The sequence below is a fragment of the Thermobia domestica genome, chromosome 3 (assembly GCF_964235325.1).
Source record: "Thermobia domestica chromosome 3, izTheDome1.hap1.1, whole genome shotgun sequence".
Taxonomy (NCBI): Eukaryota; Metazoa; Arthropoda; class Insecta; order Zygentoma; family Lepismatidae; genus Thermobia; species Thermobia domestica.
The window spans coordinates 259,558,881-259,581,655 of NC_137456.1; the positions used below are offsets into that span (position 1 = coordinate 259,558,881).

The 22,775-nt window shown below is 37.1% G+C and overlaps 1 protein-coding gene across 3 annotated transcripts in view; it reads left to right on the forward strand.

Moving 5' to 3' along the window:
- The first annotated feature begins 649 nt into the window (after positions 1 to 649).
- smash (smallish) overlaps positions 650 to 22,775 on the forward strand; it is a 357,062-nt gene continuing 334,936 nt past the window's right edge. For 2 of the 3 annotated variants that reach the window (XM_081752343.1, XM_081752341.1), the window contains exon 1: positions 650 to 1,033. The gene's annotated coding sequence lies outside the window, so the exon portion shown is untranslated. The remainder of the gene's footprint in view (positions 1,034 to 22,775) is intronic. The other variant, XM_081752339.1, reaches the window with a different exon arrangement.

Genomic DNA, 22,775 nt, shown 5'->3' on the forward strand with positions numbered 1-22,775 from the left:
CAATATTTGTCCATCACAAAACCACATGGTGCAATTTGATGTACAATGTATTTTTCGGAATACAAATAGTTAAAGATAGGGCAGGATCAAATTGAAAATATGTAGCTATTTAACGGACCATGTGTAGCAGAAGGGCCCCAGTATTACAATTTCGATATTTTTCTGTTCACATTAGGTTAGTTTATGTTGAAGTCCAGCGTAATTTTCGAAAAAATCGTAAAATTTTACTTATTTCTTTTAATATTAGGTTAGTTCACGTTACTTTAAGTTAGTTCAGTTTAGATTAGATTAGATTAGATTTGGTTAGGTTATGTTACCTCTAGGTGCATGCATCTTGAATTTCTCTTGTAAATTTTGTATTTTTTACGTACTTCTGGACCCCTTCTAAACATTTACCTATTTGACTTGGAATTTCTAACTTAATGACGCTTTTTTAAAACTAAACACTCGGGCTAACGAAGAAAGAAAGATTATTATGTATCAAAGGAAACGGGTGTAGTCAGAGGAAGTTTACATGCACGAGTTGTAAAAGATACCGACATAAAGCGAGAAGGCTGTTTGTACTATGGCAAACTTTGCTCTTATGGTAGTAGTACGCACTTTTTATCAACAGATGGCAGACTTATCGCGCGAAAGCTTCGCTTTCATCTGTCAGTCGAAAGAAAAAAAGAGGTGTTGCAGGCAGTTTGCGAGGTTGGAGTGAAGGAAATTTTGTCTGTAGTTTTTGTTACCATTTACAGTGAAATTAGTCTAGTTTCTGTGTTTTTTGGATGCGCCAATATTTGAATTTTTAATTGTTACAGAATTAAGCTTAATTTTCTGTTAAAAAAAGTGAGAAAAAAACGAGTAAAGTGAATAGTTTTCAGTGACATTTGTTTGTTTACATGGTGCTTCTGTTGTTCCAGGCAGAACTTCCCAACAAGCACCGGTAGATGCTGTACTCCCACTACGAGCAGAAGTAGCACAAGCTGTGCGAACTTTGTTACATTAAAAATTATTGAATGAGAAACGCATTTAAATGAGAGACGAAGAGGTGAGTACAATTCCTTAATTTACATTCTTACTTCCTAAAATTTGTACGGGCTGAAATTAGCAGATATTTTAAAGTATAAAGTTAATTCGCTGTGATTTCACGTACTGCAGATCACTACGAATATTGTTTACTGTAGACATTCAAAACAGATTATGAAACAGAGTAAAGAGTACGTATTATTTTTTACTTGTGCGCATAGGGAAAGTATGTGTGAGAAATAGATTACGGCTTATGTAACATTTTATATATACTGTTGCTATTCCGAAAGTTTTGTGCAATCCTCGAAATTATTTTGACCAGCTTGCTTAAATAGGAAGTGCAATGAATGTAAACCAGATTTGAAGACAAATACATATGTTCGGTAATTGAGTATCAAAATTAATTTTAAAGAAAAAATTCAAGGCGTAGTGGCTGTTGTAGATAAATTTTATGATTTCGACGAGGCCAACAGGATTGAAGATACTCTTAAGTTTGTTCCATGTATTCCCCATTTTTCTCTTTAGTTCTGCCGTATATTAAGCCTTATTCTTTATATTTGTATTTTTATACCATTGCCTGTTAGTATTTCAGGAAAATGACATAAATCTCTAGAATGCCATTCTCTAGCAGAATTGAAATTTCATTGCTGCTTTCGTATAAATGCTCAGCGGACACGATTATTGCTACCTCGTGTTCATGCCAAGTTTGACACCGTTGAATAACCCAGCATACTTCCCGAGCAGTGAATTCCTTCCGTGCGTGCTAATAACTCCGGACGGGAGAGAATTTTAAAGACGTAGAACGCATTTTATAGCTTCGTTCCTGGTCTGAAAATGCATGATTTTATCTTTTTGATTCTTTACATTTTTAAAGTTTGAACTATTCTGTAGAAAGGAGGGACAGTTACCCCTAAGTTCGTCAAACACATGCCCTTCAATAAATTGCATACTATTAAAAAACGCGAAACTTACGTTGGTTGTCACTCTTTGTTACCCGACAAACTCTGAAATGATACGACTGTTCTGAAAATCAGATGTTTAAAGGTAGTTACATATCTGTAATGCAAATACCTATTAATATAATAAATAAATATGTCGTTCAGCCGTCCGAATGTTTGGACGCTAGAAGTACCAATACATGTCCTGCGCCTGGTACCTGGTTCGATATCAGGTGCACAGTCTCTGTTACCTTGCAGAACATAACCATGATCGCTAAAAGGTAAAGGTATTTGACATTTACTTACCGAAAAAGAAAAAGAGGAAGAAATAAGACACGCATAATTGGGGACTGGAATATTTAGGCAAGTAATCTGATAGTGGGCTGTTACAAGTCCAAGAGTTGTTATGGTTTGATTAAATTTAGTTTGCTGTGGAGTGCAACCGCGCCCCAAATACGGAATCCCATGTTCAAAGGATAGATGTTGCTAATTTAGGTATGTTTATATCCCTTGTAGTCAGTTGATCTTTAATTAATTAATTGGAATTTAACATCCCGTTTAAGTACGGAATTATGTGAAATGGAATATTAGTAATAAATATTATTGGATATGCGTGGACACTTACTTATATGATAGTTGTTTCTCTCGAAAAAAATATCAAGCAGATTATAATCTACAGTTTCTAAATATACGGCTTTATGGTTATTTTTATCGCAGGGCACAAGATCAAGTACCCCACCGGGAATCGAACCCCGAAGTATATTGCGATCTTGGAATGTCAATATGCAAGTTATTATAACTTTACGAATTAAGTAGTAAAATTCCTGAAAAGGTTGGTTAGCCAAAGCGTGTGCGTGGAAATAATGTGGGTTGTTTCTTGTTTAAAATGAAATGAAATCTTGTCAGTTTAACGTCCTACGTTTATGCCTGTTAGGCTAAGGGAGATGGGTGATTAAGCTAAGTGAATGAGGACGGAATCAAAGTGTGAGAAAAGATAGGAGTATCCGAGAAATTCTCCGGACACAATAGTGTTCAGGGCTGGGATCGAACCAGGGACCCACTGACCCCCCCCCCCGTGACCCCTTGTCTTGTTTATTATCACGCCTCAAACTGCAATGTTTTGGGTTCACACGTACTGATTATGCAGGTCTACTTGTGAGTGTGTGAGAATATCGGCCGTACGTGAGTTACGAAACGAACTTTCGAGTTTGGTGACGGAAGCCACCTAAACCTTGGCCTTCTTACAAGCCTTGAATGTCAGGTCCGTATTAAGTTGACGTTTACATAAAATTTGGACATTACCTTCCCAAAATGGGAAGGAAATTCATCTCTCCATACTGCTCCCCGGTTTTTAGTGCCTTTGAACGTGGCATATTTCAATGTGCTATTCTAACATTTGTTTTGTATCGACAGTGAATACTGATGAAGAAAACTTTGGCTCTATACGATTGGGATTCGAATTCGGATCCTCCATTAAACGGGTTACCGCACCATGTGATTTGATTCAATAGTATTGATATATCACATGTATTGTAAGACGTAATGGTTTCTTTTAATGTATAAAAGAATGAAAAGTGTTCTGAGTAAATCTTGGGGATTTTAGTCCCTTCCGCTTCCTCAAAAAATACAGCGGTTTTCACGCGTACGTCTTGGTGTACTCGCTACACCGTTCATGTAGGCCCCTATACGCGAAAAATAGTAATAGCGGAAGAGACAACTGGGCATTATTGAATATCTACGCAAAATTTGCTATCTCAATTTCTTTCTTTCTTTTTTTAATTGTGGTGGCGAGTGTAAAAAGGGATGCAGAAGATATTTGATAGCAAAATTTACGTTACTCTGATGTCATAACGCGAATTCGCAAAATCAATATGTAATATCGATGGTCGAAAGTTAAAACAAGTTTGCGTTCCGTTGATAGGAATCGATATATAACAAGGGTCCTGAACGTTTGGTAACCGTGTAAACAATCATTGTGTCGGTTCTTGTGGGAAGTCACACAGTGACGACGCCAGGTTTACTTTTGGGGAGTAGGTTTTTTGAGTATTGAAAAGGATAATTTTATATCACTTGACTTATGTTAAAATAAATCATGTGAAGGGCAGGGTTACTTTTTGTGAGCTCCTGCCTCTTGGCCCCCCTGGCATCGTCACTGAAGTCACATCGGTTAAAATATGCATTTTGTCGCTATAAGCTGAAGAAATAAAGTTAATATAATGTATTGATTCTTGTATACAGCTTTCTGACCCTATATGAAGCTTCCTGCCCTTAGCTTGTAGTATAAAATAGTAATTTCTATTGGTGTGACTTCCCTCAAGAACCGCCACTGAAACAGTGTATCAGTGAGAGTTTTAATTTTTTCCCGTACTTGTACAGTCAGAAACAATATTTAGTATAAGTTGGAGGTATAAGAAATGATAGCTCCAACCTATACTTATTGTTTCTGACTGTACAACACCGAGTTATGTAGGACGGAACGTGCTATTAACGTGCGCTGCAAATCAGGACCAGATTTTGGGTCCAATGAAGTTGACAGGTGGACAGATCATCATGCAAGACCAATCTTCACAGTATGGGCTATTTCCTTACACGCCGGGGGAAGTGAGGGCGGTGGCTCAGTGGTAGAGCGTTTACCTCCGGTGCTTGGGGTCCCTGGTTCGAACCCAGCTCGCGCCTTGTGGACTTTGTGGTGGACAAACACCGTGCTCGTGGGTTTTCTCGGGTTGTCCCGTTTCCTCCCACTTTCTTCATTCCATCATTTCACTCATCTCTCATCATCACCGTCTCCTTTAGCCTAATCGGCATAACCATGGGACGTAAAACAAAGATTTCGTTTCATTTTTTTCCCTTACACGCTACCTAGGCTTCAAGAGAGTGGATTATAGAACCACGCTATTGACCCCTGTTGTAGAATGATTAAAAGTAGATTAAAACTTGTAATGGCAAATTTGGGGATTTAAGTATATCTGATTGAATGCAGTGACAATTCGCATTAGTCACATCATTTGCAATAACATGCACAACATGTTTTCTTTTAAATATTAAATTTATTTAAATCTTTTTTGGGGGTGGGTGGAAGTATTGAATGAAAGGTTGCCAAACTCTGGAAAACAAAATTACCGGCACTCCCACAAAATTCCCTATGATACGAGTCTAAGTATGAAGTATCTCTGTTCCGGACCCTCCATGGGAAGGAAATGTACTATCGTGGACAAAAGTGCATTAGCACCTGTATTCTGCATATCTTTAGTACATTCACTAATGAGCTTAATAGACACATTGTGTTAAAAATGAAATAGGGTTATTTCCTCAACTGTCTATTTCCCCAACTTTCCAGAAAGGTGTCATTTCCTCAAGTGCTTATCTTTCTTCTTAATCTGATGATCATTAACCAAAAGAAGGAGGACAACTGCTGAAATTCTTAACTAATACAAGAAAGAAGAGGGGTGGTACTTCGCTGCTGGCTATTTGAGCTGTTGCTGATAACTAGGGTTGCAGGGTGTCAAATAAAATCATACTTTATCGAACAAAATTGCATATAATGTTACTTGTTTTATAATATTAATCCAACTAAAAATGAACATAGGGTATATCTGCAGAGTATGAAATGTATGTTTTACAATGAATTCATTGAACTGTTCTTTAGAAACAAATCTCAAGGCAGAATCACTACACGGATTTATTCTTTAAATCCCTTAAATCTAAAAGTGCTGGGTAAAGTATTGTGATATGGAACAAGTCACACGGACAATGAGAAGTTACATTAATCAATTGCCGAGTTTCTATTGACACTGTTGGAACCATGTTCCTCCAATATTTGTTGAATAAATTATATATTATTATCACTTTTGAAGGAAATTATCTATTTTAATTCAAACTTTAGTTCATTGGTCAAACTTTCTGTTGACACGTAAGCTTACTAGTAGTTCTGTATAAGATCAAGTTAAAAGAGTGTGAGGTAAACAGTTTGCGCTGCTCTTTTCAATCGTGAGATCTTGGATTCAAATTTCAAGTCTGTATATCCTGATTAGGCAGGCTAATTTTCTCAGTCTTAACACGATGATACCTTCCTGGCTGGCTTTTCCCCAAATTTTCTTTTACTTGTTAATCTTTCAAAGTGAAAAGACTTTCCGGTTGTATCTTGAACTGAAAGTAAATAAGTTTCCTTGAGCGCTTAAAACCTTGCACTTAGAAGAAACATTATTTTTATTATTAAAATCGCTTATGTCTTCAGTGATTTGAAGCTGTAACTGTCGGGAACTTACAGTTGTGTCGTACCCCAAAAGTTCCATAATACCTATTTATTTGTTTAAATTTATTTTCATCATTTGAAAACACGACAAATTTTAATGAGATTAACAGTTTTCTTTTAAAAGTCATTCGACGTAGAATTGATGATATTCTACATTTTTAAATAAATCTAAAATAAGCAAAAGGCATTATTATGCTGTATAGAACATAGTGATCGAAAACAGTGCTATTCAACCTTTTTTCTCGGGTACCCCTAGACACAATTCGCCATTCAATTGTGTACTCCTGAAGCTGTTTAAGAGAAATTAAGTCAAAATGAACTTATTAATCTTAATACACGTTTTGTTGATTAAAAAGGGGGACAAAGAGAGACCCAACAAAATGACAATCTGTGGGCCAATCAAAACACTATTTTTAGGGGGACAAGTGCACATCCGAAAAAATTAACATGAGAAATTTAAAAATATATGGGGGACATCCAGTTCTACTGAGGAGGATTTTCGCCTCATCCTCCCTGATAATTCGTACACTGAAGACAATGTTAAAAATTCAAAAACTAAAAGTAACTTTAGACCTAACCTGTTAATGAGATAACTGAGCTTGTTTCCGGAACGCCAACTACTCCATTCTTGGTCGAATCTTCGAGAGTGCGAGAATCAGAGCTGATTCTGGATTCAAGCAATTTCTGTTTCGTTTTTATTCATGTCAATGCAGAGAAACACTGTTCACACATATATGTTGATTGAATGGAAGAAGTTGTGAAATAGCACTGTCACTAATTTCATTTTACTCTTTTCCAGCATAAATACAAAAGTCACAAATTGACAAGTTATCCAATTTCATTTGCAGTGAACTGTCAACGGACATTTCTAGCAGACCCCCAGAGGCAGCATTACGTACCCCCAGAAATATCTTCGCGTATCCCCAGGGGTACACGTACCCCCGGTTAAATAGCACTAATCTAGAACATGGGAAGCACTAAGAAATAGAATAGTAAGAGTTTTGATATGGTATATTTAGGTGCTAAGCATAATACGATAAATTTATGAGGTCATAACATTATTATTAAACATATAATAATAAATAATTTATGGGTAGCAATCCTAGGGTTTTATTTACAGGAAATCTATCCTGTATCTCGTTCTGTCAACTAGACCAAAAGATCTTGTGATGCATGTACATTATTTGGTCAAAACAATGATAAATGTTTTTAAAAATAATAGTGTGACTCAGTTTTATCGAGATCTGTATTACCAGTGTTCGAAGTGGAAAAAATAGGCGGTATGTTTTATTATGATTTTGACTCAACATACCTGTTGAGTCCCAAACCGCCTCTGGTCATTTAAATATTGTCTTGGTTACTGAAAAACCAGAGACGGTATGTCCTCATTACTGAAAAACCAGAGGCGGTACGGCATACCACCATATATCGTCTCACCTAGACCAGTGTGTATTACCATATTGTTTTGTTTTCAATACTGGAGAATTTACTATAGTTTTCTTCAATCAGCTGATTCGAATTATATTATACACAATCCAAGAAACTAATATGATTTACTGAGGCAATCGTGCGTATAGGACAATTTATTTAAAACAATATTGCCTGTAATTATTTATTGAGTATTTAAAGAAACCTTTTGTTTGAATGGTTCAGATGTAGGGTTTCGCCTTCGTAATTCAAATGGGATACTGAAAACGTGGAAACTGCTATGATTTAATTCTAAATTGAAAGCTTGTGTAGTCTATATAGTTTAGGAATATTCAGATGTCCTTTGATATAAAAGACTTTCATTCTTAAAATTTACTAGTAAAATTTTATCTAACCAGTGGCAATATTGTATTCATTTTATCACGCATAGAAATCATATCCCCCCATTCTGGCTGTTGGCCAAGATTTGTATCTCTGTCTTGGATTTCTAGTTCATGATCAATATCAAGATAAGGCACTTGAGAAAATGTCCCACATTTTCTGGACTTGAGGAAAACGCACTTGAGGAAATAACCCGATACCGTTAAAAATGAGTAACTGGAGTTGGTATTCATTATTTTATTGTATTTAACAGTAAATACCACTTCTTTAAAATTGCCGAAACAGTTGAAATAGGGATGTACCGATATTTCGGTATCGGTGATATCGGCCACTTTTGGGAGTATCGGTATCGGCAAATGGGACACCAATATTTACCGATACATTTACCGAACTATTTTCAATTTGTCTAATATTAACAGTGACGCTTATATTGCATCGATTTCTTTTAGACTTCAAGTTGATCTAAATTATTATCAATTGTAGAATCGATTTCTTTATGCATGTGTACGCCTTTGATTTGCACTACTTGTATTAAACTAACATTTTTATTCCCTCCATGCGAAAATAGTGGTGAAGAAAAGCCAAAGGTCCTTAGGATTATGGGCGCCCGAAGAAAATTTCCTAGGGAAGGGAACATTCCATGGTTGCTATATTACGTCTGGTATTTAATATACGTGATTTACTTTATTACGTATACATTTTCGTGAGCCAGGTGGGGCCGGGCCCCATCCCCCTTCGGGCGCCTATGGTCAGGATAGCAGACTCGTAATTTGAATCCCAAAAGAGACAAAGGTTTCGATTCAGAAGAAAATGCTATGGAAGAAACCCACAAGACGTTGCTCCAATACGTTGTCTGGTTTATTTTTTAAAATCACTGAAATGTGCATTATTCCTGTACCGTGACGAATCACTCATAAGCATGTCAACTCTGCTATATTTCCGTATCTGAGATTCGAGATAACCGTTTGGTTCAGGGTTCAGGTATACAGACTGCCATTGTATTTTTAATAAGAAGAGGTAAAGATACGTTGAGCACGCGTTGTTGAAAATCTCTGCTAGGTGGGACTAGTTGTATGAAGGAGATCGCAGCGCGCTCAAAGTTCTTGCTGTGTAGCTGGTTGGGTTTCTGTTCAAAAATTCGGTAGTTTTTATTATTATTATTATTATTATTATTATTATTATTATTATTATTATTATTATTAATTATTGATTTCATATGGTAAGAAAGGAAAAAAGAAGCAACTTGAGAAAACATTAGCTATATTTCATGTAGAAGTTGGTTACTGATTTTAATGTAATAGTAATAATGTTATAGGTTAGAATTACCCTCGGTATATGGTCGTCCCGTCATAGTAGAATACTCATAAGCGGTCCCAGGGTTTTAAATAAGGGGTACATGAAGTTGCAGATTAATACCCTTTAATCTTGAAATGATTTTTTTAACGTCCCATAATTATGCCTTTTAGGCTAAATCAAACGGATTATTAATGAAAATAAATTTTATGAAATTATCTTTTTGATCTCTTATCAGGAATCGAACCCGGAAGCATGTGCTTCAAAGGCACATTCGCTAGTCTCTAGGTCAGTGGAGGGGCCGCCGTATTTGTCCTTTAATGATTATTAACTATTAATTGATGATAATTTGAACGTTTACCATTATCCGTTTGAGATAGTTGTAAAAATACCTTTAAAATATTTTGTGTCTAGCCATCTCATCTAGTTTTTTTCTTGTTGTTTTTGTTTGTTTTAGATTACCGAGTCAGATAGTCTCTACTGTTGCCTCAAGAAGAGATTTTTCGTCTCGTCTCGAAACCAAGCGATTGGGGGGGGGGGCGGTGGCTCAGTGGTAGAGCGTTCACCCCCGGTGCTTGGGGTCCCTGGTTCGATCCCAGCTCGCGCCGTGTGGACTTTGTGGTGGACAAACATCGTGCTCGTGGGTTTTCTCGGGGTTCTCCCGTTTCCTCCCACTTTCTTCATTCCACTCATCTCTCATCATCACCGTCTCCCTTAGCCTAACCGGCATAACCGTGGGACGTAAAACTTAAAGATTTCATTTTTTCGATACCAAGCGAGAATCAAGACAAGATGTACCTTTTTAAATTGGAGACGAGATGAAAAATTTCACGATTTGATTTGATTTTGATTTTAGCGTACCTTTCAGGAGCGAGACTAAATAAGACGTGAACCTATAGCTAAACGTGGGATCCAAACCACATGAGTTATGCCGGGAATCAATTCTGGGTCTCACACGTCATAGGCGCGTACGCTAATTGCTTCGCCTTGAGGGAGCTCGAGTAATGTAACGAATCATGTGGGCAACACTTGACCCACTCCTACATCATGGATGTCTGCCCTCGATTAACAGATACAGCATAAAAGTCCATCATTGTCATCGACATTAGTAACGAAAGAATGAAGGTGGAAAAGATGAAGTCTACTTTAATCTACTAGGCCGAACATTTGATGGATATGATTGAGGAAAAGTTATGGAAACCATTGATGAGGACGGATAGCCGGGTTTGAACTAGGAATTTCCTAACTACAAAACAGCAACAGTAGCTCATCATCTATGTCTATCCCGATATTTCCCTTGGTTCTGTATAATTGACATTAGAATAAATGTACTGGTGATGGTTTTAGAAATAACTGTTGTAGACTATTGCGACGTAGACTTCCATCGGGAATTGAACACTAATTTACGTAAATAATTAATTACAAGCAACACTAGAAATGCATAAAGTTACTTAATTTAAAAGACTGTCTTTCGCAGGGTGCTTTTAGTTAGTTGTGTGATTAGGTCACCACATCGTCGATTTCCATCGTCATTCTTTCAAACGCTGGATACCAGATTTAATTGATTTAGGTAACAGTAGACACGTTCATTATCAGAATATAGTAGGACAGCTAGAATCCTGTCCACAGATAGTGTTTTGCACCAGAGAAAGAGAAAGTAATGCGAAGAATACGAAATTTGTTGCGAGATAGAGATCTTCAAAATAGAATCTTGATGTTAATGGTTGAGAAAGGCTTTTTTTTTTTTTTTTTTCAGAAGTATTTTGCCAGCAGGACAAGAACCACAGGAATTCTATCTGTGAAAGCATCTTGCACCATCCATCTTTGTTTGCCAGTTGTCCACACTTCGCGTTCTGGAATGCCTCCAAAACATTTTATGTGGCTTGAGAGCCGTTATCAGTAGCTTGACACCAACGATGAAGGTCATAGATTTACATTGATTGACACCTCTGGCAACACTTGGCATGTTGATTACCTTAAACAGGGGGATTATTTTTGTTGCTTATTGGTTCTATCTTTATGGTTGCTGAGCCAGCCATTAGAAAGAGTTGAATATTCCATTTGACTTCTGATGAACAAGTACGAACAATGGTTTCAACATTTGAGTGCTGAGCATGGGGGACGGGGAGCATAACTGTGTGGGGAACACGATAACTTTGAGGTAGAACGCATATTTCTAGTTAAGAGAAGTCTCCGGTTCGATCCCAAGTCATGTGAGTTCGTAGTGAACATTGCAAGTAGTATGTATGTCATTGTTAGCACAAGATAAACAACAATACAATATAATCTGCTACTTAACAGCGCGTGTTTTTTGTAGATCCAGTACATACATAAATAAACAATGTTCCAGTAGAATTAAGACGATGATATATATCGGGTGTTCTAAAAATGGCACCCACGGACTCCAGAGCACTATTCTAGAAGTCAAAGTAAAGCGAAAAGTATATATAATTGTACATCTTTCGGATCTTCGTCTGGAGACGCGAATTACACTATGTGGTAATGTGGCAGATAAAAGGACCACAGAGAAGACCTACCAATCTATCAAACACTTACATCGATTCTTTCCAGATGGAAGTTCGTCGATATATATTGATACTAGCACCACTTGACGGATTCGTAGACGAAGTAGACAAATGATTCTAAGTTAATCTGCTACGTTACCACATAGTGAAATTTTGATTTCTTATAGCGGCTGAAGGAGGGCCCGAAGGATATACCATTTTATAGTATTTTAACTTTATTTTTACCTGAAGAATAGCGCTCTGTTTTTTGTAGGAACCATTTTTAGAACACCCGACAAACGCCATAAAAATCGTATTTTTTCCAAACGTAGGGATGGGAATTTATACTCGAACATCTCGTTTTATTAAGCTTGACATTGATATATGTCCTACTTTTGAACTATATTTTATTTCAACAGATGTTAAATGTTAATGTTTCTTTTCAGCTGTATCTCTTTAATCATAATTTATATTGTCTTGGTGCTGGAATCATAATAAGAAGATTTATGAGGATATAATTTCACTGGTAGGTCTTAATACGTGGCGTGCTTAGTCTACAGCTTCAAATTTTGAGGTTTAAACAGATAGTTTTGTTCAAAAACTTCGCATGAGGATTTATGCGGAAAATGCTCTCATTATATCATTTTGTTCAAATCAGTGAGATCTATTAAAGATATACCACATTGACTTGACACTTAGTCTCCCTTTTGAGCGCTGCTATCGGCTGAAGGAATTCCACTCCCTTTTGCTAAGGCTCTCTCGCTTAGCAACGACTGAGCTCTTATTGGCTCAACGCGTGGGTGTGAGCTTTAGTTCACATTTTTGCCACGGCTCAAGACATTTTGGCAGCACTATAGTACGAGGGATGATCGAAAAAAGAAGGTTACAAAGCCTGTTATGGCTTATGTGTGAGACAGCTGGAAGATCAACATCTGACAATAGAGGACACTCAATAATAGCCTTCGATGTAATCACAGTTTTTGTTCAACCGCTTATCACAACGGCAGGTAGAGTTTTCTATACCATTTACATAGAAATCCATGGGGCAGGGGATTTGTCATAATCATATGCCAGATAATGGTGGCCAGCCATTTTTGCTTTAGAACAGGAAAAAGGTGAAAGTCACGGATTAACTCAAGGCTGTAGAAGAGGATACTCTCGTCCATGGGCGCCCACAGAGGGGGGCAATTGCCCCTCCCTGGATTTTTGAAAAAGGTTAACATTTATAGGCTCTTCTGGTGACAATAGTATACTTTTAAAGTCAACATTCACTAAATGATTTAGAGTAACAAAATTTAGTCAAACATCCCCAAGATTTTAATCTACTTCTCTCCCCCATGTGATGTTTCATATTTTTTCAGTAATAATTATATTCAGTCTGATGTTGCATGCAATGCTAAGTATTTTGGATGATGGTATCCGTCAGTTAAGTTGAAAAGATAATTTCGCTCTTTGTTGTTTCTTTTGCTGACGTGGTGCTGATAGTAATGAAGTTTTGTTTTGTTGGGTTTCATTCTAGCAATTGTGTGTGTGTGTGTGTCTTGCCCCCCCTTGGAAAATATCCTGCGGGCCCCCATGCTCTCGTCATTTCAAGCGTAATGTCTGAGGTTGGGTCTACCACTGTGTCCAGGATTGTCATTAATAATGTTCCTTTCCTACACGTTGCTTTGAAATTTAGCTCTATCCGTACACCTCTACACTCCAATTATGAATGTCAGCAGGTGTTTTTTTTTTTTTTCGACCACTAAACCACATCACTGACCGCACTTCTATCCTCGACCAATTTTCCAGACGAGTCATTATTTTTAATGTCCGCTTCTCCGGTATACATGTTCAGAATCCGAAATCTTAAAATCTGCACAAAGGTCAGACATGTTATTAATTTACATGTAAATTTTCGTTAAGTTACAGTGAATAACATAAAAGTTTTTGTATTTTTTTTCAATCATCCCTCGTACATGTCTCATCTTTGGACAATTTATTATAGCAATTGTCGTTGAAGCCATAGCCAGTCTCTACGTTCTAATATTATCTACATCTGTCGTATTTGCATAGCAATAGCTATTAGTTCAACTACTTCTAACTTGTATGTAATTACGAGTAAGCTTCAGTAGCGTATCTATATTATCCACCGTAATTACATCTGCACAAATTCTGTTAATACTCAGTTATCACATATCTTGATACTCTATTGTAAATCAGCATCATATCATCGCTAACAACAAGTTCCATTTGATAATTTACGGTATCATCATTCCGCAAACTGATAATCTGTTTTCGTCGTTTTCAGTTTTATTTTGGAATCACATGTTCAGTAACTATTTGCCAATACTAAATTAACAACCTAACATTCCGACGTAACTCTTCCATTATCGCTTGTTGGCATTAATAAACCGTTTCCTTCAACCTATATGGATCGTGGGATGTTAAACTAAAAATTTCTATTTACTTTTTTAATGGCAGCTTAGTGGTAGAGAGGGTACGATGGGGCTTTGTTTCGATGTCCTTTTATTCCGTGAGACTCATTTAAGCTATTCATTAAAATTCAGGAATGTAGTGGGGAGGGTAGTAATTACTTGTAAACCAACATCTGAAAATCTAATTAATTTGTGTCCAATGCAAGTGTCTCAACGGAATCGAACCCGCGTATATATTACTTTAACCATGGATAGACTTACGAATGAGATCTGTATTGATGTAATTCGCTCTTATCTGTATGTAGTACTGGCAAATTTGGTTCTTTAATTACAATATTAGATTGCCGTTTTAATGAATGTATACACATGGAAGTTGTCTGTGGGTGGCAAGTTGAATAAAATTACGAATAATAATAATGATACTGAATGTAATGTGTGTTAATTTTGTCGTCCCAGCAGTCTCTGTAAGTTTCTCACGCACATATGCACGCACAGGGGAATGCACGCATCCGCATATGCAAATTTTCATTTAAACTTCAGCGAGGGAATTGGAGGGGTGGAGGATGAGGAGGTCTCGTCCTCATAACCCACGCCATCCTGCTGCTCGTTAACTATCGCCTTCCTCTACTGCCTCCCCCAAGGGAATGAAGATTGACAACTTTCACTAACCATAAGCGATTTATGTAAACCTACCCATCATTTATAGCAATTTAGCAGCTCTGCATATGGGCATGTGACACTTTTCATAGTCATTACCTTGGGTTGTGTTGCCACAGTAAAATTCGTACCATATTACTTACAATACGGAGGTGTAGTGTAGACTATTTATTCATGTTCATTGTAATGGATTCGACTACAAAATTTTGAAGTTCAAATATACTAAGTGCAATTTCATAATTATAATTTTGGTTTCATCGAGATGTAATAACTGTTGCTGCATTTCATTTTCCGGAATGAAAGAGATAGATAGACGTAGCACACGTATTCATCACACCAGAACAAAGAGAGATCCTATCTTACTTCACCTTACACTTTGCTGAAAAGTGCTTATTTATGAAACTACAAGCGAACGAAAGTTGTGTTTGCAAAATAAATTATCTCAGGCTGTCGAGGAAGAATACTTAAAAACTTTCACTTCAGCAGTGTCGTTTCAGATTTTTTTACTAGAAGTGGAGGGCAGATTCTCCATTGACATAAGAGTTTCGCGTTTCTTATTAATATATTGGTATACAATTATGGGCGTCAGAAAAAAAAATTTTGTAAGGGGCCCATCTCCCTATATTTCGTTTGGTATTTTTTATTTGTATTATGGAAATCTTAAGAAATTCGTTTTCGTAGGCCAGGGGTGGGCCCGAGCCCCCTACCTTCCTTCGGGCGCCCAGGTATACAATTGATCTAAAAAAAAAAAAAAAAATCTGTATTTCTCAAACTCAGGGAATAGCATTTACGCTCGTGTTCCACTTCGCGGTGGGGTCAGAATAAATCTTCTTCCACAGTTGTTCCAGGCGACAGAACCGTTAAACAAGAGTGGTATTGAAGAATTAGGTTAGTTAAGGTGTGCTGAATTAGTTGGTTTAGCTTAAGTTGTGTAATGAGAAAGTATACAGCTTAAGCTAAATCAATTTTAATTAATCATACCTTACCTGATTTAATCCGGGAACACTACTCTTACATGCATGATTCGTACACCAAAAGAAGAAACACCAGTATTTTTTTTTTTTTTTTTTTTTCAAAATTGAAGTTAGATATTGTATGTAACCAGTTGTACTCTCTAGTACTGGACCAAACAGATTTGTGATCCGGTGACTAGTGTTACTCATAAAGCGAAATTTGGAACTGTCGTCTCGGCTCAAAAATGTACCGTTTATAGTACTCACTTGTCTGCTGCCTTGTCTCTAAAAAATATGTCTATATCTATTGTTGGAAGTGTGTCTCTTTTTGTATCTCATCACGAAGATTCTGTCTCGTCTCGTGGGAACACTACCGTAGACCACGAGCCTGCTAACGTAATTCAAGAAATCATGAAGTTTTTTTTTCTTTCTTCTCTTTGTCCAGTGCCTCTTGTTTAGAAAACAATTTACGCTGTAAGTCTTGTTCTACAAGGGCTTGATGAAAAGTAATGGCGACGATGCAATTGCTCCCCATTTTTATCACCTCCTACGACACGTGTAAAGGGCATCGTACACGTCAACAAATCGATCTTTGTCGATGTCCGTAGAGACTTCCATATAACACGGGTGATGCCTTCTCTCGTGTTGTAGTGTTTCCGGCTAAGTGGTTCTTTTATTTTGGGAAAAAAGTTGTCATGAAAACCCTGAAAACATTGTTCTGCACTGCGCTCACGTGCCATTTCAATCTTTATCTATGCACGTTGTTCGTCTTTCCGAAACATTGTTATGGTGGTTCCACTTTTTTCCTCTACTTTGTGGCATTGCTGCTTTTGGCTAAATAATAGGCAATGATTACTAGTTGCCACACTTCACCTCATTCTAAGGATGGCCAATTCCCGAATTCGGAAAAGCTCGAGATTTCGGAAAAATACCGGAATTTTTCCGAAACCCGGAAAGTAAAATTTCCAATTCCGAAAAAGTTTGGCCATCCCTATAACGTTACCTTATCAGCTACGAAACTCTTATAGATCACACATCCCTCTGGCGTGAGAAGTGTTACCACTACTTTTTATCCAACCTTTATATAGAGCTTCGCTGCTGACAACTGACATAAATACAGATCTATCAAAATAATAATCAGGTACCGGTGAATGTTTCCAAGTTTAGAACTTTATTCCCTTTACCTTAACGTTCTGTGACCTATGCAGTGGCGCTTACTAAAGGAAAACAGGCAGTAGATGAAACTAATGCAGCCCAATTTGATTTCGTAAATGACTTAAATTGTCAAACCTTGAGGTAAATATTTAAGGTGCTTAATTTAATGGCTGCGAGTGATAAAGTTTTGGAGCGGGTTTCACCTTCTGTATTATCGGTTTGTAGAGACACAGGTTAATCTGGTCCATGCACGATGTGGAAACATGAATTCGGCACAGACAGAAGGATATGTGGTCAGCTTTGGTGGCCTTTTATAACTCAGATTTTCCCAGGTATCCATATTTGAACTTAGGCGTGTTTCAGAGCCAAATTTAGTGTTGCACACGAGACAAGAAACATGGTAATTTTCAACGTAGTTTCGAAATAAGACGAGAAATTTCTCTAGTCTCGTGGCAACACTAGTTCACCCAAGTCTTAGATCTCGAACACTGTTCATATATCAGATAAAAACTATAAAGTGATTGTACGAACACAGTGAAAAGCATTCATCAACTTTTAGAAATAGTGAAAAGCATTCATCAACTTTTAGAAATACGCAAGTCATTACACAATACACTCCAATAATACATCTGATTTAAATGTTATTATCATATATCTGTTGACCTCTCGTAGTGTGGAAGGATTTTACTAGATAAAATGAAAGAGAAAATTAGGGCTTGAACAATACATAAATTTACCAAATGAAACGAGAAAAGCTTTGTGAGAATCAAGACGAGACGAAAAGTTTACGGGATTGAAACTAGTTCCTCTCGATTTGTAAGTAGACTCTTTTCTGCTTTTTGTTGCAGAAATGGCGTCATTGAGACTCCCGAAAGTCGGAGAAAATGGGAGGATTCCGAGAAAACTTATCCACGTAGTGTTTGGCTACCATAATCCCATTTGGCGGGATCTGGGATCGATTCGTGGATCCAATACGTAAGAGATGAGCCCGCTGCTAGTCGGCCATCGCGGCCCTCCTATGCTTTGTTGTAGGTGTTCTAGATTTCGTGCCTCTACACACATACACACACGAACATAGAGGTGTACTGATCTTGGAAGTATAATTTTGGACGGTAATAAATTGTTTTATTACACGGTTATATCTATTAATTTTTTGGAATTGTGAGAAATAACATATTTCGCGTATTTTTAGTGTTAAGAAAACAACGTGGGGATCTTCCTTTAACATGAAAATAGTCAGTACACGGAAACGTGTTTGAGAGTTTTTTTTTTTTTTTTTTTGCCATCGCGTACCATCTCCTCCGAAGTAAAAAAAAATAAATACTTTTTATGTAGTACGTCTGTATGATAGGTTTTCTCACGAAATATTGTATATAAAAAAATCGGCACAGCGAAGAAAGTTCTTTCTCCAGTTTCCTTTTATTTTGTGTTTGTTTGTTTGCAAGAATTCTTTCGTTATAGCATGCTTTGTGTGTATACAATGCCGCTGGTCAAGATGCAAGTTTTCCAGACACGCAATATCTTTGTCTGCCCCTTTGCACATTTTATGTAACACTGTAGAAGGTGAGGTATAAAGCTTTGCTGGCTGGCATGTTGGACATCAAAGACAGTAATCAGTCCTGGGAGAGAGTCACACACAAAAAAATCCTTCTAGTGAAGGTGCACGCAAACCTTATTGTGCAACCATGCAGTACTGTACTTTACGTACCAACCACACCATTGCAGTATCTTGCCTTGATGTTGGTAACAATGGGCAGAAAATGAAGGATGTTTTATTTCAGTCATTAAATGATGATCGAAACAAATGTGGAATTATGGGTGTTGAATACGTGCATCTTTTTGCTGTTTATCACATTTTGATTTATATGAAGGAGTATTCTTCTCTTTTCTGTGAATGGAAATCCCGGGTTCGATTTCCGGCGGAAGCTCATGTGGTTCGGATTCCACGTTAATCAGTAGGCCCACGTCTCATATAGCCTCGCTGCTGAAAGGGACGCTAAACTAATATCAACTCAACTTAACTCTTTCTGTGAAGTGTACAGCAATTTTAATGGTTTTATTTTGCTGATTTTTTTCTTCAAGCCAAGTTAAACGCTCCGTGCTTTGTCACAGTACATTTGTACTGAACAATATGTTGATGAACTATACCAACAAATTGAAAGGATGATTCCTCACATAAAAATGGCAAGGTTCATATGAACATGTGTGGAAACGTGCTTAGTTTCAGAGCTACAGCTGTCCAAAATCGGGGAAAAAATACATTTCAACACACGGTATTTCAAATGCGAGGAACTGTTGAGCTGGCGTTTCGTAACCGCGTGTAGGTCACACCTACGCTATCCAAAAGCATTTGTTTCAGCAATGTGAAACACTGCGTAAGTTCCGGACAGAATTCCCAGATATCTTCGGACTTAAGGTGGATCCAAAGTATGCAAAACACGATAGCAGTGAACACGCAATGCGTCGGCGGGTAATCGAAAGTGTTAGGACGGACAGCCCCACGATTTCTCGTGTTCGGAAATACGGGTGCAGCATTAAAAAGAAAAAGAAAAAAAAACTTTTAGACGGCTCCAAATCCGAAATTATGCATTTTCTTCCCCACATGCACACATGAACTTTTTTTTTTTTCCTATTTTGATGTGGAAGATCATTTCTTAGAGTTTGTCGGTATTTCTTTAACATCCTATATACAAAATTAAATATGTTATCTTCTTGAAGGGGGGTTTAAATCTGAAAACCTACCTTTGCTTACACCACTGGTGGCAAGGGATCTGTCAGTGATGGCATAACACGATGATGCCATCTTCAGTCTGTCAGTCAAGGTGAGTGAAGTTTAGGTTGAACTCTTGTGAGGACAACACCACTAATCCTTGTTTAAACCGTAACTGTGTTCCGCATGATTTCTCTGCATGTGTTTCTTCTGTTGAGAAATGGGGAGAATATCCAAATCTCTAGATGAATGCTTCTACAGAATGAGTATGTTGTTGAATGATCTTTTTTTCCTTTGGTGAATTCATAGCCGGAAGAAGGGGATACAGAAGAAACAAGAGATTGTTTTGAGTGATTGAATGGACCATATGTGGGAGAGAGTGAGACTCGAGTCACTCACTGGGTATGTGAAATGTATGAACATGTGAGATGTGTTCGAGTTGTGTGTATTTATAGCAGGGTTTTATATTTAAAGACCCTTTCTTGCTTTCCCTGGGGATGGATGGATGGATGGAAGTGAAGTGAATGCTGCTTTCTGTTGCAGCAGTCTTTTCTGCCATTGCCAAGCAACACATAAAAACTCATCTTGTGTAATCACGCATGACTGCACGTCCGAAATGAGGTACGCCCTTGACATTCATTATTCCACCTTTAGAGCTAACGAATCGGCGCAATTTAATATTTCTCTTTCATGTGACTTTATAGTTTGAAGTTTTTTCTTCTTTTTTTTTTTCTCCTAAGAGATTTGTACCATAGACGAAATCCTGCAGTGAAATTTGCCTTCACAAACCATATGATTCCTAAAATAGATATTACTGATTGTTAATGTTTTAAATATAAATTGACTTTGGTGTAGCGTATGAGACAGCGTTAGGGCTGTCTCGTGTCGTGAGTGTGAGGTTTCACCTCGAAAAGTATATTGTAAGAACTCTTCTAGTTTCGTATCACGTTATAGAAATTCTGTCTCCTCTCGTTTCGTCTTATGGTCACCCCAACTGACTTAGTACATGTGGCGGCAAGTAAAAGTACTAAGGTATTAAGGAAAAAAAAAAAAAAAGATTGTATTACCCTTTCAAGAAATTATCACAAATGTGCATAAAATTCGATTTTTGTACATGTTGCCCACAGAAGTGGACCTTGCCTTATGGTCTACAAATATTTGTAGAGGATAAAAAACAAGCGAGCCCCAGTTTTTATATTTTGTTCGGTGATTTTGTCGCTGCTTTCTTAGTATTTTTTTCTTGGTAAATGAACAACTAAGCTTGCTCTCGACCAGGGCTTCGGCTTTTGCTGCTGTTTTATACAACACACACTTTATATCAATATCGAAGTTTTAAAAAGTCGCAGTGCTGTTATTAGATTACCTTGTCGCTTTGTTTCAGTCAAACCTTGCATTTTGAAATTTCCGCATTTCCGAATTAAGCATAGTTGTACAGATACGTAAATCCAATGACAATACAATATTGTCACGTAGTTTTTGCTGTACGGGGAAAGTTTGTTTCATGCTGAAGAGAGTGAACTATAAACGATGGCTTTCCAATAAACAGTGTTGATGCGGTAGCTATTTCACTGCGAGTCTACGATTTTCTTTATACTAACAAGGTTAATGGGCCCCAGGGACTTATTCCGTTGTCCATGGCATCTAATTTTTTGTCCGCGAACATACTTTATGTTTATCGAATGGACTAGGTTTGATCTGGATGTCCGGAAAACACGTTCATGTCCGTTCCTTGTTAGAATAGAAACAAGGCGAGTTCCTGTACGCTTATACAACCTAAACTTCTCAGAAGTTTAGTTGGTTGCACATGGCTAGGCGTCCTATTGACTTCAGTAAGTTTGAGCATTTTGCCGACATTCTGCCAATTTTTTGTGTACGAGAGATTATTGCTTTCCATAATGCAATTTAAAATATTAAATAAAGACTAAAAAGTTAAAAATAACAACAGCAAAAAAATGTGTTTAAAAGTTCTTTTATAGTCTAATTTAGCGTTATTGTCTTATTTATTCAAGAAGTTCAGAAGAATGTGCTAAAAAAGAGATTTATTTTTAAAAAATGGGGCGATATGAATAAATGCCTAATTTTAAAATCGTTGAGCACAAGTTGGACCAATTTCCTAATATCCATAAAGACTTGACCCTCAATCTTAAGAAAAGCGTCAAGTGTTTTAGTCTTATTCCGACTTCATATTATCGTGTTCAAAAGTTAGTGGATTTTGTAAAGGTGATTTTTTTTAAATTGCTATTATTATTTTTTATTCCGCATGAGATTAATACTGTTGCGATTTTTTCACCCTCTCTGTAGTCTACGCTACCATTGAGTGCTGTTCTTTAAGCGAGAAAGATGACTGTGTTGAAGGTGGATCGTTAGTAGAATGGCATTGTAGACGTAAAACAAGGTAAAAAGCCGGTTAGTCACCCAAGTGAGCCTTTGCCATTAAAAACAAAAAAAGTAATAATAAAAAAGATGCGTGTGAACCTAGAAATTTAGAAAAGAAACGGAATGAAAAGAACTAAAAACGGACAGCGTGACTTGCTCTGAATGCAGTCGTGTCGCAATCAAATCGCCTCCATACGCCGGCCCTCGCTTTGGTGAAAGGCGAGACCTTGCCTTCTCCCCAGCATAGATTGTTTTTTATACAGCTTTTTGTTTTTGCGGTTTAAAAATACAAATAAATAAATAACAGCTTCGAAACTGATACTTTTAAAATAAAATATTTAGCTTGTGGTATAGTGCCAATTTTGAATTTAAAAAAAAAAAAGTTGAACAGTGACATTCCTATACTATAATCTTTCAGTTGTGTTAACCTGCATAATTTTTTGTCTCTTTTAGGCAGCACGATGTATGCAGTATCTCAAACGTTATGCATCATCATCGAAGTGTATTTTCCAGATAAATTGTGAAATACAACGTCGGTACTTTTCCATCAAAAGTAGAAGTACGCACATTTAAAGGTATATTTATGAACCAATCGCTGAAATGTGTAACGACACATACGACAGATCATCCCTGTCTCAACAATAAAATCAGCATCGATTGGATTCCTCCATGTATTATTTTAAATGTTAAATGCTGCCAT